This window comes from Martes martes (genome assembly GCF_963455335.1).
Source record: "Martes martes genome assembly, chromosome: 12".
Lineage (NCBI taxonomy): Eukaryota > Metazoa > Chordata > Mammalia > Carnivora > Mustelidae > Martes > Martes martes.
The window spans coordinates 13150852-13165411 of NC_137900.1; the positions used below are offsets into that span (position 1 = coordinate 13150852).

General features: G+C 37.1%; 1 protein-coding gene across 1 annotated transcript in view; it reads right to left on the minus strand.

Annotated features, from left to right (window-relative positions):
- The window catches only part of ABHD17B (abhydrolase domain containing 17B, depalmitoylase), a 55965-nt gene that overhangs the window by 12343 nt on the left and 29062 nt on the right, over positions 1-14560 (minus strand). The window lies entirely within an intron of this gene.

The window sequence follows — 14560 nt, forward strand, 5'->3', positions numbered from 1 at the left end:
ATAACCTATAAAACATTAAGACATATGTCTATATGTAATTATTGCCCAAATTAAATAAAAAGGCTACAATATAAAGGCTACAAAAAAGAAAAGGATAAAATTTGCTAATAATATTTCCTATATGGTTAGATGGGAAGGAGTGGTATAAGGTTTGAAGTCAGAGACAGTTGGAGTGGCGTCCCCAACTCCACCACTTACTAGCTGCTTGCTGTTTGCTCTTGGCAATTGTTTACCCTTTCAAACCTCATTGTCTTCCTAAGTAGATGAGGTCAATGCCTGGTTGTGAAGAACAAGTATCATGATGTGGTTAGGACATATACTACAGTAGTGGGGATACAGATGGCACACTTAAGGATGGTCCACTCTCTCTGTCTTTTGCATTAATATTTTTCAAGTACTTAGCTGATATTAAATCACGAACAAAAATAGGTTAATACCTGTTTGCCCTACTAGCCATTTCTTTTTATTTTGTCCTTTCTCAGATTTACCTCTTTTTAGCAGTAGGTGATGATTGCTTAGTTCCAGGAAGAAAGCATTCAAAACAAACACCTTCTAGAGATTTGGTGGCACCTAATCTACAAAAAAATCTAAAATCTAAACAGGAGGATGGAAAAAAAAATGTACATCACACCATCTGGAAAGTAAAAAAATGTCCTTTTCAACCATCACAGAATCAAAATCTTGTTCATATGCTCAACAGACATGTACTAATTTCCCAGTGTAAACTAATTAGGTAGAGAGGAGGAGAAACACCACACAGAGAAACAATATAGGAGTGATATAAAAGGCTTTTAAAAAGTAAGAGGAGGGCAGAAAGTGTCTCTTGGATAATAGGAAACACCTTTATTTGCTAGTCTATCTTTAGTCCTTTTCAACCTTCAAAAAAATATAGCATGAGTAAGTTAATGTCATAGTCTAGTTAATGTCAGAGTCTAGTTGGAAAAAGAGTCTGATAAAATAGAAATGACAATGAGGTGTCATCTTTAGTGGTTACTCTAACTGGCTCCGTGAAATACTGTACTGAGAAGGATTCTAAGGGCATATGCAAGGCTTGGCAGGCAAAAAACATGTCATAAATTAGTGATGTCTACTACACGATTTGGCTACAGATTTATTATCCTGGTCATGAGGATACAGGACGTGGTGAAGAGGATGGCAGGAAAGAAAAGTTCAAAGGGTCAGTTTAAGAGAAGGAGATGACCTAGGGGGAAAAAAAAGATGAGGTATAAGGTATGATATTATTAATGCTCTCTGATTAATAATCTGTCTACAGCTATTTCTTGCTGCCAATTACCTTACAACTAGCAACTGCTGACCCTCAAGAGTCTATTAAAAGCTTGGTTGATAATAAGCTGTACATACCTATATGTTCCTATAATTTACCTCTCGAACATGAAGACTTTTATATATGATAATACTGTAATTTAAAAACAAATGTGGCTGACTGAATGTATGTTAATACGCAGAGTTGCTTCTGGGGATGAACACCAAAGGAGAGAAGGAGAAAAGGTGCAGTGCCAGGATCTACCCTAATGAAAGGACAACTTGAATTTTTTTTTTTTTTTTTGTTAAAGATTATGATTTTTGAGAGAGAATGAGACAAGGGAGGGTCAGAGGGAGAAGCAGGCAGGCTCTCTGCTGAGCAGGGAGTCTGATGTGGGTGGGAATCCATCCTGGGACTCTGGAATCGTGACCTAAGCCTAAGTCAGATGCTTAACAAACTGTGCCATGTAGGCAACCAAAAACCTTACTTCTTAATGGCAGTGGAAGAAATTATTCCTACCACCATAGCCCCAAACCAGGTAAGTGGTGTCCATTTAATAATAAAAACTTGCAAATTATCACTTTTCTAATAATAGGCCTGGTATAGGACAGCAACATAGACATGCTTAAGAAAGAAGTATAAATAACCTAAATTTTAGTACCGTCAGAGCTAAACAAGTTATTGAGGAAAAAATTTTATTCTTGAAATTAAAAACATTACATATCTTGCTAAATTTAAGTTATTTTAAGTCCCATTTGTTTTAGTATATGTGCTGCCGAAGCGAGCACAGTCCCATTTGTTTTATATATAAAATTCATCGGAATAAAAATATATCATTCACCAGTTATTTCCTGGCTAACAAAGTCTTGAAGAGACAAGGCAGTAAATAGTTGTAGGGGTAAAATGATGAACATCTGAAAGTACACAACAGCAAGCAACAGATGACTAATTGAATAATTTAGTGCAGAATTTTGGACCAGACAAAACAAGGATTTAAAATAGTGGTGCTAGGCTGGCTTAGTCAGTGTATCTAGCATGTGACTCTTTCAGGGTTGTAAGTTCAAGCCTCACACTGGGTGTAGAGATGATTACTTAAAGTCTTTTTACTCTTTTTTTTTTTTTTAAAGATTTTATTTATTTATTTGACTGAGAGAGATAACAAGTAGGCAGAGAAGCAGGATCCCTGCTGAGCAGAGAGCCAGAAGCAGGGCTCTATCCCAGGACCCTGGGATCATGACCTGAGCTGAAGGCAGAGGCTTTAACCCACTGAGCCACCCAGGTGCCCCATCTTTTTTTTTTTTTTTTTCCAAGATTTTATTTTTTTGTCAGATAGAGAGAGCACAAACAGAGAGCCAGATGCAGGACCTGGGATCATGACCTGAGCCAAAGGTAGACGCTTAACTGACTGAACCACCCAGGTGCCCCTTAAAAACAAGATCTTGGGGGAAAAAAAAAGTACATTATAATAAGCCAGTTTTTAAAAAAGAGAATACTTAAAGATGTAGTGGAAAAGTGTCATGAAGAAAATCCAACTGGAATCCCTGATTTAGAGAAATCAGTATCTGAAACAAAGAATTAGCCTGATGGATTGGGTACAAGATTCAATAATTAAAGAATGTATTAGTAAGCTGAAAAATCAGATTAAACAATTCCCAAATGGAATTTTTCAGGATGAAAGGGATGATGATAGAGAAAACATAAAAGAAAATTTAAGGAAAATAGAAGTAGAAATACCAGTATCAATATTATAAAGGTCCTAGAGGGAGAAGAAGAGGAGAAAATAAAGACAAGAATCTAGGAATTTCTCAGAATTAAAGAATAAATTCAGCCTGAAATTGCTCAGAGTGAGTGCCAAATATCTGAGAAAATTCTCACAGACTAGGCAAATTATAGTAAATATTAAGACTGCCAGAAACAAAAATATGAAAGTTTCTAGAAAGAATGACTACCTACAAAGGAACAAGAATCAGGTGAACATCTGACTTTTCAAAATCAATACTAGAAACCAGAAGATACTGGGAAGATAGTTTCAAAGTGAGAAAGAAAAAAACCCAAAACTTTGAAACTAGAATTTACAGAGATAAAATAACATTATAATATAAGGATAAAATAAATTTAGGTGCAGGCATACTAAAACTCAGAAGGCTTACCAAACTGAGACTCTCTTTGAGAAACTCCAGCAAGGACAAAAATAAATCCAAGAAAATTCTATGAAATATGTCAGATATGATAAAAATAGTTAATATAATGTTTTGTTTTGTTTTAAAGCAAGCAATGGAGGGGGAAGAAAAGTCACAAAAAGTATATCCCCAAAGAAACCAAAACTAAACCTTTGGGGAATATGAACATAAAGAGAAGTGGAAGCATAGTTAGGGATTTAAGTGAAAAATGTGTTGAGTTCACTGGTCACTTGCCTTGTTCAGAATGGTATTACTATTGATAAACTTAAGACATGGAAGAAAAATATAAATAAGACTATTAATGAGTCAGATATAACCACCATAAAATTATAGGTTCTAGGATATACCTGATATAGTTATATTCATTACAAATGTCCAGCTTTGACTATTTGTCAGTGTGTTAAACTCAAGCAGTGTAAACTCAAAGAAATAATTAAGGGCATCTAGATAGCAACAAAATAAGGGAACAAAAAACTCCAGTAGTATCAACAGACCCAAAAGCTGACTCTTAGATAACTCATTTATCCTTTGAATAACCTTCTGACAAAGGATATGTCAATTCACCCCCTTTTCCATTTGAGGAAACAGAGGCTTAGAGTAGTTATGTAACCTAAAAAAGGTCACACAGCTGGGTAAGTGACAGAAATATCTGGTATGTATGGCAGAATGACTCTGGAGCCTGAACTCATAACCACTGTTTTGTGGAAGGAGAACCTACAGAAGACTGACAAACTGAAAGAAAAAAGCAAAAAACCGAAAGATGAGAGACATACAGCTTTTAAAGTTAAAAAACTAAAAATAAAAAACCCCAATAAACTAAGTTAGAGGATATTAATTAAATTCTTGAGTAATCTAAAAGAACAAAAAACCCAACCTAATTAAAAAATGGACAAAAGATCTGACATTTTTCCATAAAAAAGATACAAATGGCTAACAAGTATATGAAAAAATGTTCAACATCATTAGTTATTAAGGAAATGTAAATGAAAACCACAATGATACCACTTCATACCCGCTAGGATGGCTATAATAAAAATGACAGATTAAACCAAAACTGACAAGGATATGGAGAAATTGGAACCTTTATACACTGTTGGTGGGAAGTAAAACGGTGCAGGTAATTTGGAAAACAGTTTGGTTAAACTTAAAATGTTTAAATACGGAGTGTTAACATTTGACCAAGCAATCCCACTCCTATGTACATACACAAGAAAAACGAAAACCTGTGTCTACACAAAAACTTGTACATGAATATTCACAATGGCATAATTCATAACAGCCAGAAGGTAGAAACCATCCAAATGTCTATAAACTGATGAATGGGTAAAAAAAATATGGTATATCCACATAATGGAATGTCATTCAGTCATAAAAAAACAAAAACAAAAGTACTGATCCATGGTATAAAGTAGAAGAATCTTGAAGAACTTACACCAAGTGAAAGGCAGTCACAAAAGATCAGTTACTGTATGATTCCATTTATATGAAATGTCTAGAATAGGAAAGTCAATAGAGACTAAGTCTAGGGCTATGGAAAATGGGAGGGAAGGAGAGCAATAGCTAGAGCAATAGGGTTTCTTTTGGGGATACTGAAAATGCTTTAAAATTTGTTTCAGTGGTGGCTGCAGAACTTTATTAATGTATTAAAAATCACTGGGCTGTACATTTTAAGTAAATAAATTGTATATGAATTACACCTTTTTTAAAAATGTAGGCCCCATGCTCAGGATGGAGCTCAGTGAGAGAGACTTGAACTCAAGACCCTGAGAATAAGAGTCAGCCAGTTAACCTACTGACCCACCCAAGTGCCCTGAGAATTACATCTTAATAAACCTCTTTAATATGGAGCCTAGCTGGTACATTTGATAGAACATGGAACTTCTGATCTCAGGATTAAGTTCAACACTAGGTATACAGGTTACGTAAAAACAAAATTCTTAAAAAAAGGGAAGCGTTTTACCATCCTCATCTCCCACCCCCTGCCACGGCCACCGCCACCACCACCAAGTCTATGGAAAGCTAAAGTAATTTTGCAAAGAGCGAGCTTAAAGTATGTATGTATTTGCAGGGTAGCTGCAAATTCTCTCTCCCAGGTATTAAGAGAGACTACACAAAATAAAATAAAATAAAAGACAGACTAGTGCTGACATAGAAACAAACAGACCTAGTTTTAACAGAATACAGAGCTTATAAATGGATGTATAAATGAGACTGTCCTATGACAAAGCTGGTTTCTTAAAGCAGTAAAAAAAGATGAATTCTTTAGTAGGATGTGCTAGAAAAATTCAAGTATTTTTTGGCAAAAGTAGTTCAGGGTGGCTCAGTGGTTTAGGCCTCTGCCTTCGTCGGGTCGTGGTCTCAGGGTCCTGGGATTGAGCCCCGCATTGGGCTCTCTGCTCGGCGGCGAGCCTGCTTCCCTCTCTCTCTCTGCCTCTCTGCCTACTTGTGATCTCTGTTGAATGAATGAATAAAATCTTTAAAAAAGTAGTTAGAGCCCTACTCCTCAGTATGTATGCAGAACACAAACTCCAGATGGATTAACAGATCTAAAAGGCAAAATTAATATAACTTATAAAAAGAGAGAGAAAATATTGGTAGATTTAGCTTCAAATGAAGGTTTCTATTCAGTGAAAAATGCTTTGGGAATAACGATTTTCAACTAAAATTATCAGAGTTAGCATCTTAAATATGAGGAACTTCTACAAAAACAAGAGAAAAAAACCCAGTACTCAGGAGAACACATGGGGAGAAGAATTAATAGGCAATTTATGGGATAAAAAGGCTATCAAATATATTAAGAAAGGCCACTCTCACCAACTATCAGAAAAATGCAAGAAATACCGCTTTAAAGCTATAAGAAAAATAAAAATTAGAAAACTGAGTAATATGAAGTATTGGTAAGAACAGGGGAAGAAAATAGGAACCTTTCTGTGAACTGTTTGATATGCCATTCTGTTTACCTATGATCCAGAATTCCACTTAGGTAAGAACTCCAAAGAAATACTTACAGAGATCCTTCAAGAAATGTGTACAAGGTTGCTTGCAGCATTATTTGTACCAGGGTATAGAAAGTAACATAGATTTCATCACCAGGAAATGAATAAGTAAATGTTTTGGATGCAGATAACGGAATATTATGCAGTTTGATGGCCAGAGCTTAAAAATACAGTACTGGGTGAGAAAAAAGGAATAACCTGAGATCTATACTATCATTAATGAAAACTAAAACCACAATGAATGTTATATATTTAAAGACCTGTGTATCTGACTGGATACTTGTGGAGGAGGAACAGGAAAGAACGTTGAAGAAAAAAAAGTAAATAAAACAAGAATAGGACTTAGGTTCATAGATTGATGATGACAATGTGCCACGAACTAGACTATGAGTGCCACAGGACAAAAATCACATTTGGTCAGGGTGCCTGGTGACTTAGTCAAAGTGTCTGACTCTTGGTTTCAGCTCAGGTCATGATGTCAGGTTCCTGTGAAACCTAGAGAAACCAAGAGCTGGATACTGGCTCTGTGCTCAGCAGGGAGTCGGTTTGAGATTCTCTCTGTCCCCTTCCCTATGACCACTGTCCCCTCTTGTTCTCGCTCTCTCCCTCTAAAATAAAAAAATATTAAAAAAAAAATCTTTATCTGGTTGCTTACCACTGGGGCTTCAGTGCCAAAAAGAACACCTGACATATAATAGGGTTTCTAATATTTTCTGGGTGAACAAGTTAGTAAATTATTAAGATTAACTCCATTCTCTGCACCTAACAGACTCCCACAAAAAAAGAAAAAAGGTTTACTAAGTCCTGTTTTTAAAAAGAAAGAAAAATATGTTTTGTAATAATTATGTAGGTTTTTTGTATAGGTACAATAACTTATAACTGTAACTATAACTATAACTATAACTATAAACTTAATTTGGGGTTGGGCAATGTAGGTGGGAAAAGCATAGCTAGTTACCCAAATCATTCAGTGTGTTATGAAGCACAGAATAGGACAGGCATCTAGGGAGGAGGAAATCTTGCCCCTCTCAAAATCAAGTCACAAAATAAAAGGTCAACTGAATGTTAAACAGATGGTCCATTGTGAAAATTAAGGTTTTCCTTTTGGCAGGAGACTCAAAGTTACTTCACTTATAGCAGGAGGAATTTCCTAAAATTGTAATGAATTAATAATTTAAGAATCTGCTTCTCCTGATAACTTTTTCCTGCTCAATGACAAAGGAATAAAGATGAACATCTGAGTGCCCTCTCAGCAAAACAGGAAGACTAAGGTTAAAAAATGTCTCCAAATAGAATGACCTACTATATCTCCTTCCTCTCTTTTGACAGAAGAAATTACTGAAATGACTCCTGTCAATTCCTGAAATAATATCGGTTTAGTGAAAAAAAATTTCCCTTTGATTTTCTTTTTAACAGTTTCTTGGTAATGCAAATCAATGCAAATAACCACCATCAAAAAAGGACAACTGATTTTTTTTTTTAGGGTTCAAGATGTTGTAATGAACAGAACTAGTCCTGAAACATTTTTAAAATGCTTCAATCTCTTCTTCATTTTGAGTGATATTTTGACAACTATACTCTAAATAGGATTTATGCTGATTTAAAAATCTTACCAATTTAGAGCGTAGGTAGGTATATAATAAACCACTTAAATTTTGATATACAAGGCTTCAGGTTAAGTCGAAAATGAGTTACTTTGAATTTGGCTTCACTCATGGATAAATCGGGGAAAGTACTATTACATATTCCATTTTATGGAAGTCAGGATTTATCATGTCACTTAGAAAATCTCCAACTGCTTCCAATTAGTTAAAGGGACATCCATTTAGCAATCAGACACCTCCTAGAGATTATTATTATTATTTTAAAAGATTCCATTCAATTATTTGACAGAGAGACAGCGAGAGAGTGAACACAAACGGGTGATGGGGGGAAGTGGGAGAGGGAGAAGCAGGCCTCCCACTGCCCAGGGAACCCGATGTGGGGCTTGATTCCAGGACTCTGGGATCATGACCTGAGCCAAAGGCAGACGCCTAACTTGACTGAGCCACCCAGGTACCCTGAGATTATTATTTTGTTAATAAAACGAATCTCAGAGCATTCAAAAATGAATAATAATTGAAAATGAGAAATCTGTACAAAATGTAAAGACCAGTTCATTTGCCACCATTTAAAAAAAACAAACTCACTTCTAAAAAAGATTTATTTATTTATTAGAAAGAGGAGAGGAGGGGCAAAGGGAGAGAGAGAGCGAATCTCAAGCAGACTCCCCCGCTAAGCACCAAGCCCGATGGGGGCTCCATCCCATGACCCTGAGATCACGATCTAAGCCAAAATTAGCAGTCAGATGCTTGACTGAATCAGCCATTCAGGTGTCCCCAAACAAACCCACTTCTGATGTGTCTTTGGTTATAAAAATTAAAGCCTGTTTTTTTAGATAAACTGACAGAAGAAATTAAAAAATTAGATTTATACCAGAGCCTAACACCAGAAACAGACACATGAAGTGGGTATTTAATTACTAACAGCAGGAGGTAGGAAAGATTAAAGTCAGAAGTGATGGCAAAAAATATATATTCAACTATGAAAAGGGGGGGGTGGAATCTGATGTTAGGTCAATTCTGTTCAATGGAGCCATAAGTGCAACATATACCAAAGACTGATCCAAAGGAAATCACCATAATAGTACTATGTAAAGGTGGCCAATAATATAAAAGATCAGTAGCCCTAGGGGCGTCATCAATACCAAAGCACGGAAAATTAAACTCACTTCAATATTCTTTAAGGGTACTAAGTGAATAATCTGTAGCAACATTTGCCAAAATTAGAAGTGAAATCATAATTGCTATGGTGTTTGGTATTTAGAGAGCCACATACTTTACAGAGTTAAGTGCATACAAAGAAGCAGAATATTCATTCACCTTTTTCTTTAAGATTTTATTTACTTGAGAGCAAGCGAGCAGAGAGGGAGGCAAATCACCCGCTAAGCAGGGAGCCCAACGTGGGGACATGGACGCCGAGATCATGACCTGAGCAGAAGGCAGATACTTAACTGACTGAGCCACACAGGCACCCCATTCATTCACCTTAAAGAGTTTGGCAGCATGCTCCTTTTTTAGTTAAGACCGCATCCAAAGTACTTACAATGATCAAAGTAACTATAATTCAGAAACTAGGTGTATTTTTTTTTAAAGATTTTATTTATTTATTTGACAGACAGAGATCACAAGTAGGCAGAGAGGTAGGCAGAGAGAGAGAGAGAGAGAGAGAGAGAGAGAGAGAGAGGAAGCAGGCTCCCCACTGAGCAGAGAGCCCGATTCGGGGCTTGATCCCAGGACCCTGGGATCATGACCTGAGCTGAAGACAGAGGCTTTAACCCACTGAGCCACCCAGGTACCCTGAAACTAGGAGTTTTTTTAAAAGACATTTTCTATCTTATTTGTATATGCCTTATGCAGAAATGTAGTTTGTTTTCTTTGGGGGGCAGGTTTTATTTCCTTCTTCTTTTGGACCATTATATATAGCACTCAGCAGCAAAGGTACTTCACCGTCTGAAACACCCCACAAGAGCTGTGCTAACATGGGAACAGACACTTAAAACCTTAAGAAAAAAATATTTTTATTAAAAAAATTTTTTTTAAGACTTTATTTATTTGATACAGAGAGAGAGAGAGGTCACAAGTAGGCAGAGAGGCAGGCAGAGAGAGAGGAAGAAGCAGGCTCGATCCCAAGACCCTGGAATCATGACCTGAGCCGAAGGCAGAGGCTTTAACCCATTGAGCCACCCAGGTGGCCCCCCCCAATTTTTTAAAACAATTTTTCGTTTTACAATTATCCTCATTTTTCAGAAATATTTTATTTATTCTTCAGAGAGAGAGATCACAAGTAGGGTGAGAGGGAGAAGGAGACTCCTCAATGAGCTGGGAGCCCGACGTGGGGCTGGATCCCAGGACCTGGAGATCATGACCTGAGCCGAAGGCCAACATTTAACCATCTGAGCCAACCAGGCACCCCAAGAAAAAAATATTTTTGAAGATTTATTTTAGAGAGAGCACGCGAGTAAATGGGGGTGAAGGGCAGAGGGAGAGAGAAACTGAGGCCGACTCGGCACCACCCAGGAGCCCCAAGGAAAAATTTCTTTGAAGTATTCTGTACCCTATTTTTTATACTTCACTCTGAAAAGAGAAATTTTGGCAAAACGATTTTCTTTGAAAAAGGCATCATGTCAGTTACTTTTTTAGGTTAAGAGTTATACTTTTTAAATACTAGTAAGATTCTTGGGGCGCCTGGGTGGCTCATTCAGTTAAACGTCTGCCTTCTACTGGGGTGGTGATCCCAGAGTGCTGGGACCCAGCCCCAGTGGGCTCCCTGCTCAGTAGAGAGTCTGTTTCTTCCTCTGCCTGTGCCCCCGCTCCTGCTCTCTTACTTTAATAAATAAATAAAGTCTTTAAAAAAATTTACTAGTAAGATTCTAGAAATACTATAATACAATAATACAATAAGTATACAATACTATAATACAATAAGTCACCTGAAAACACCCTTGGAAACATGGTTTTATTGATAAACTGCAGAGATGCCTTAATAACTAAGAGTCTAGAAAAGTTTAGAGGAGTTTCCCAACTAGGGAAAAAAAATTTTTTTTTAAAGATTATTTATTTGACAAAGAGAAAGAGAGATTGCAAGCAGGCAGAGAGGGAGGGGGAAGGAGGCTCCCCGCTGAGCAGAGAGCCTGATGCGGGGCTTGATCCCAGGACCCTGAGATCATGACCTGAGCCAAAGGCAGAGGTTTAACCCACTGAGCCATCCAGGCACCCCCCAACTAGGAAAAAAATTACTGGCATGCTGTCAAATAAGATTCTGTTCCACTGGTGGTTAAGAGTTGGAGATAGACACACAAAAATAGTTGAGGTGAAGATGACAAGAATCTACCAGAGTTATCAAAGGCCTCAATCCTAGCACTGGAAATCTTAATCTTAGGAAACAAACTGAAGGGTTGCTGGAGAGGAGAGGGGTGGGGGAATGCAGTAATGTGGTGATGGACACTGGGGAGGGTATGTGTTGTATGTGTATGTGTTGTAATGAGCACTGGGTATTATATATAAACTGATGAATCACAGACCTGTACCCCTGAAACAAATATTACACTATATGCTAATTAATTTAACTTAAAGAAAAGATGAATAAAAAGGAAAAGTCTTGTTAAAAAAGTCTCAATCCTAGCATTTGGTTATGAAACTAATTTTTTAGTTAAAAAAAAAAAAAAAGGTTCAGCAGTAAAGAGCAGAAGATCAGAAGTGAGGAAGCTGGAGAGCTTATAAGCTGTGCCAAAATAATTTGGACCAGAAGTCCTAACATAGGTCCATGTAACTATTTCTATATTTATGTTTTCCCTCAGGTTCTTAATACTACACTAATACAGGAACCATTAACTATGTATGGCTACTTAAATTGAAATTAACTGAAACTAAATATTTAGTTCCTCAACCACAGGAGTCACCTATGACTAATGCCTACCAATCTGCATAGTGTAGAATGAACATTTCCATCACTGCAGAAAGCTCTACTGGGCAATGCTCAACTAGAACCTTTCAAATGCAGGCAATCCAGAACAAGAGCTTTTATACTTCTACACATACTACCTTGAAACGTTGGACTCTTTCCTTCCTGGTATGTACAAGCAATTTGTATAGAACTTCTTACTAAAAACTGCAAATGACACAGAACTAAATGAGATTGCCTACACAATACAGTTTTAGAAGAATGTATTTAGACAAAACATTGCAACATCTAGCCCAATTCTTTAAGTTTTTTTTTTCTTTAAGACAGAACACTTGTGGCAAGTGGGGGTGAGGGGGAGAGAGAGAGAATTTTAAGAAGGTTCCATGTTCAGTGTGGAGCCTGATATGGGGCTCCATCTCAGAACTCTGACTCAGAGATCGTAACAGGAGCTGAAATAAACAGTTGGATACTTACTGACTGAGTTACCCAGGGACCCCTTTTTATTTAAATTTCAATTAGTTAACACAGTGTAATATTAGTTTCAGGTATACAGTATAGTGATTCAACACTTCTATGTAACACCTCGTGCTCATCACAAGCACTCTTCTTAAATCCCCATCACCAACACCCTCTCCCATAATCACCAGTTTGTTCCCTGTAAATAATCTGTTTCTTGGTTTGCCCCCTCTTACCCCCGCTTTTCTTGTTTTGCTTCTTAAATTCCACATTTGAGAGAAATCATATGGTATCTGTCTTTCTCTGACTTATTTCACTTAGCATTATATCCTCTAACTCCATCCATGTAACTGCACATGGCAAGATTTCATTCTTTCTCATGGCTAATATTCCATTGTACATATCCACATCTTCATCCATTTGTCAGTTGAGAGACACTTGGGTCCTTAATTTGGCTACTGTACATAAGGCTGCTATACATTGCTATACACTGGGGTGCACATACTCCTTTGAATTAATGTTCTGGTATTCTCTGCATTTAACCCAATTTTAATGTAAAAGCCATTTTATTAAAAATGAGCAAAGCAAATCAATTAGGTCAACTATAGATTTTAATGCATGCTTTTGACGTGTCAAATGGATTCATATTCTTGAAAGGGTCTCTATATACTGGAACTGCAAGCAAACGTAAGAAACTATAAAAACAGGGGTGCCTGGATGGCTCAGTTGGTTAAGGTCTGCCTTCAGCTTAGGTCATGATCCCAGAGTTCTGGGCAGAGAAGCAGGCTTCCCGCTGAGCAGGGAACCCAATGTGGGGCTCGATCCTAGGACCCCAGGATCATGAACTGAGCCGAATGTAGCCGCTTAAAGGGTGAGCCACCCAGGCACCCCAAAATTTTTTCTTTACTAAAAAAAAACTATAAAGACATTTGTGACTATTAGCCAAGTAATTTCTGAATGTAACCCATAGAGAATTCTAGATATTACAATCCTGATGATCCACTTAGGTAAAGCCCTAACAAGCAAATCAAGCCTTTCTAATGATTAAGTAGGACAGGTTGCTGATTTTTACTTAGGTCAATAGTACAGACTCCTATAAAGCTTTTGTTGACTGGGAAATGAATTATAGCTTAGCTTTCAAAGTCACACCTGTCCACATTGTTGAGCATAAACTAAAACATGAACAGGCACATGTTTTCCTCCCTTAATCATAGTTTTTTGGCACCTCTCCTAAAAGACTTTCCAAAACATACTTACCTCAAAGATCACAGAAGAGCTGCCATAGTACACTGGTAGAGACAATGCAAAGAATGCACATTATTCTCTCCTCCATTTATAAGCAGTAAAATTTTTTTCTGGGGAACTTCTCAGATGAACACCTATTCAATGTATTCCACAGCATATAATACCCTCTATAGCAGGGCGCCCAGGTGGCTCAGTCGTTAAGCATCTGCCTCTGGCTCAAGGGTCGTGATCCCGGGGTCCTGGGATCCAGCCCTGCATGGGGTTCCCTGCTCAGCCAGAAGCCTGCTTCTCCCTCTCCCCATCCCCCTGCTTGTGTTCCCTCCTTCGCTGTGTCTGTCAAATAAATAAATAAAATCTTAAAAAGAAAAAATACCCTCTATAGCACAATATGATCTAAATGAAGAAGTCATAAACTTCAGAAAATTTACTACTGTTGACTATAATGAGGAACACAAGCTTTTTCAAAGAGAACTCACATTACTGGTATCTCAATTTAAATTTCTAAGAGTTAAAAAAAAAAATTCAAGCAGCATAGGAGGTTAAAAAATAAAAAAATAAATCTCACTGCCAGGCTAAAAACTAAGGCTAAAATCCAGACGTTACAACTTTGGGTCATTTTAGTTCTGGGTGTTTACTACTGTACTCATATTTATCCTTTATTACAATGTACCCTCATTATAAAAGATTCAGAGAATTTATCCAATTTTTCTCCATCCTCTGCTCATTCTGATTTGTTATTTTTAGTTTTCACTGGTTATTTTAATAACTTTAATTATTATACCTGAACCTTCATTTCTTGTCCCATCAACTTTAAGAAGTTTCTACTGGCTCCCCATGTAATCACATACCTACTTAAGTTTTAGTGCAGTTTGTTTTACAACTATTAAATTTTCCTGTGTTTTCTCTTTAGGTTGATT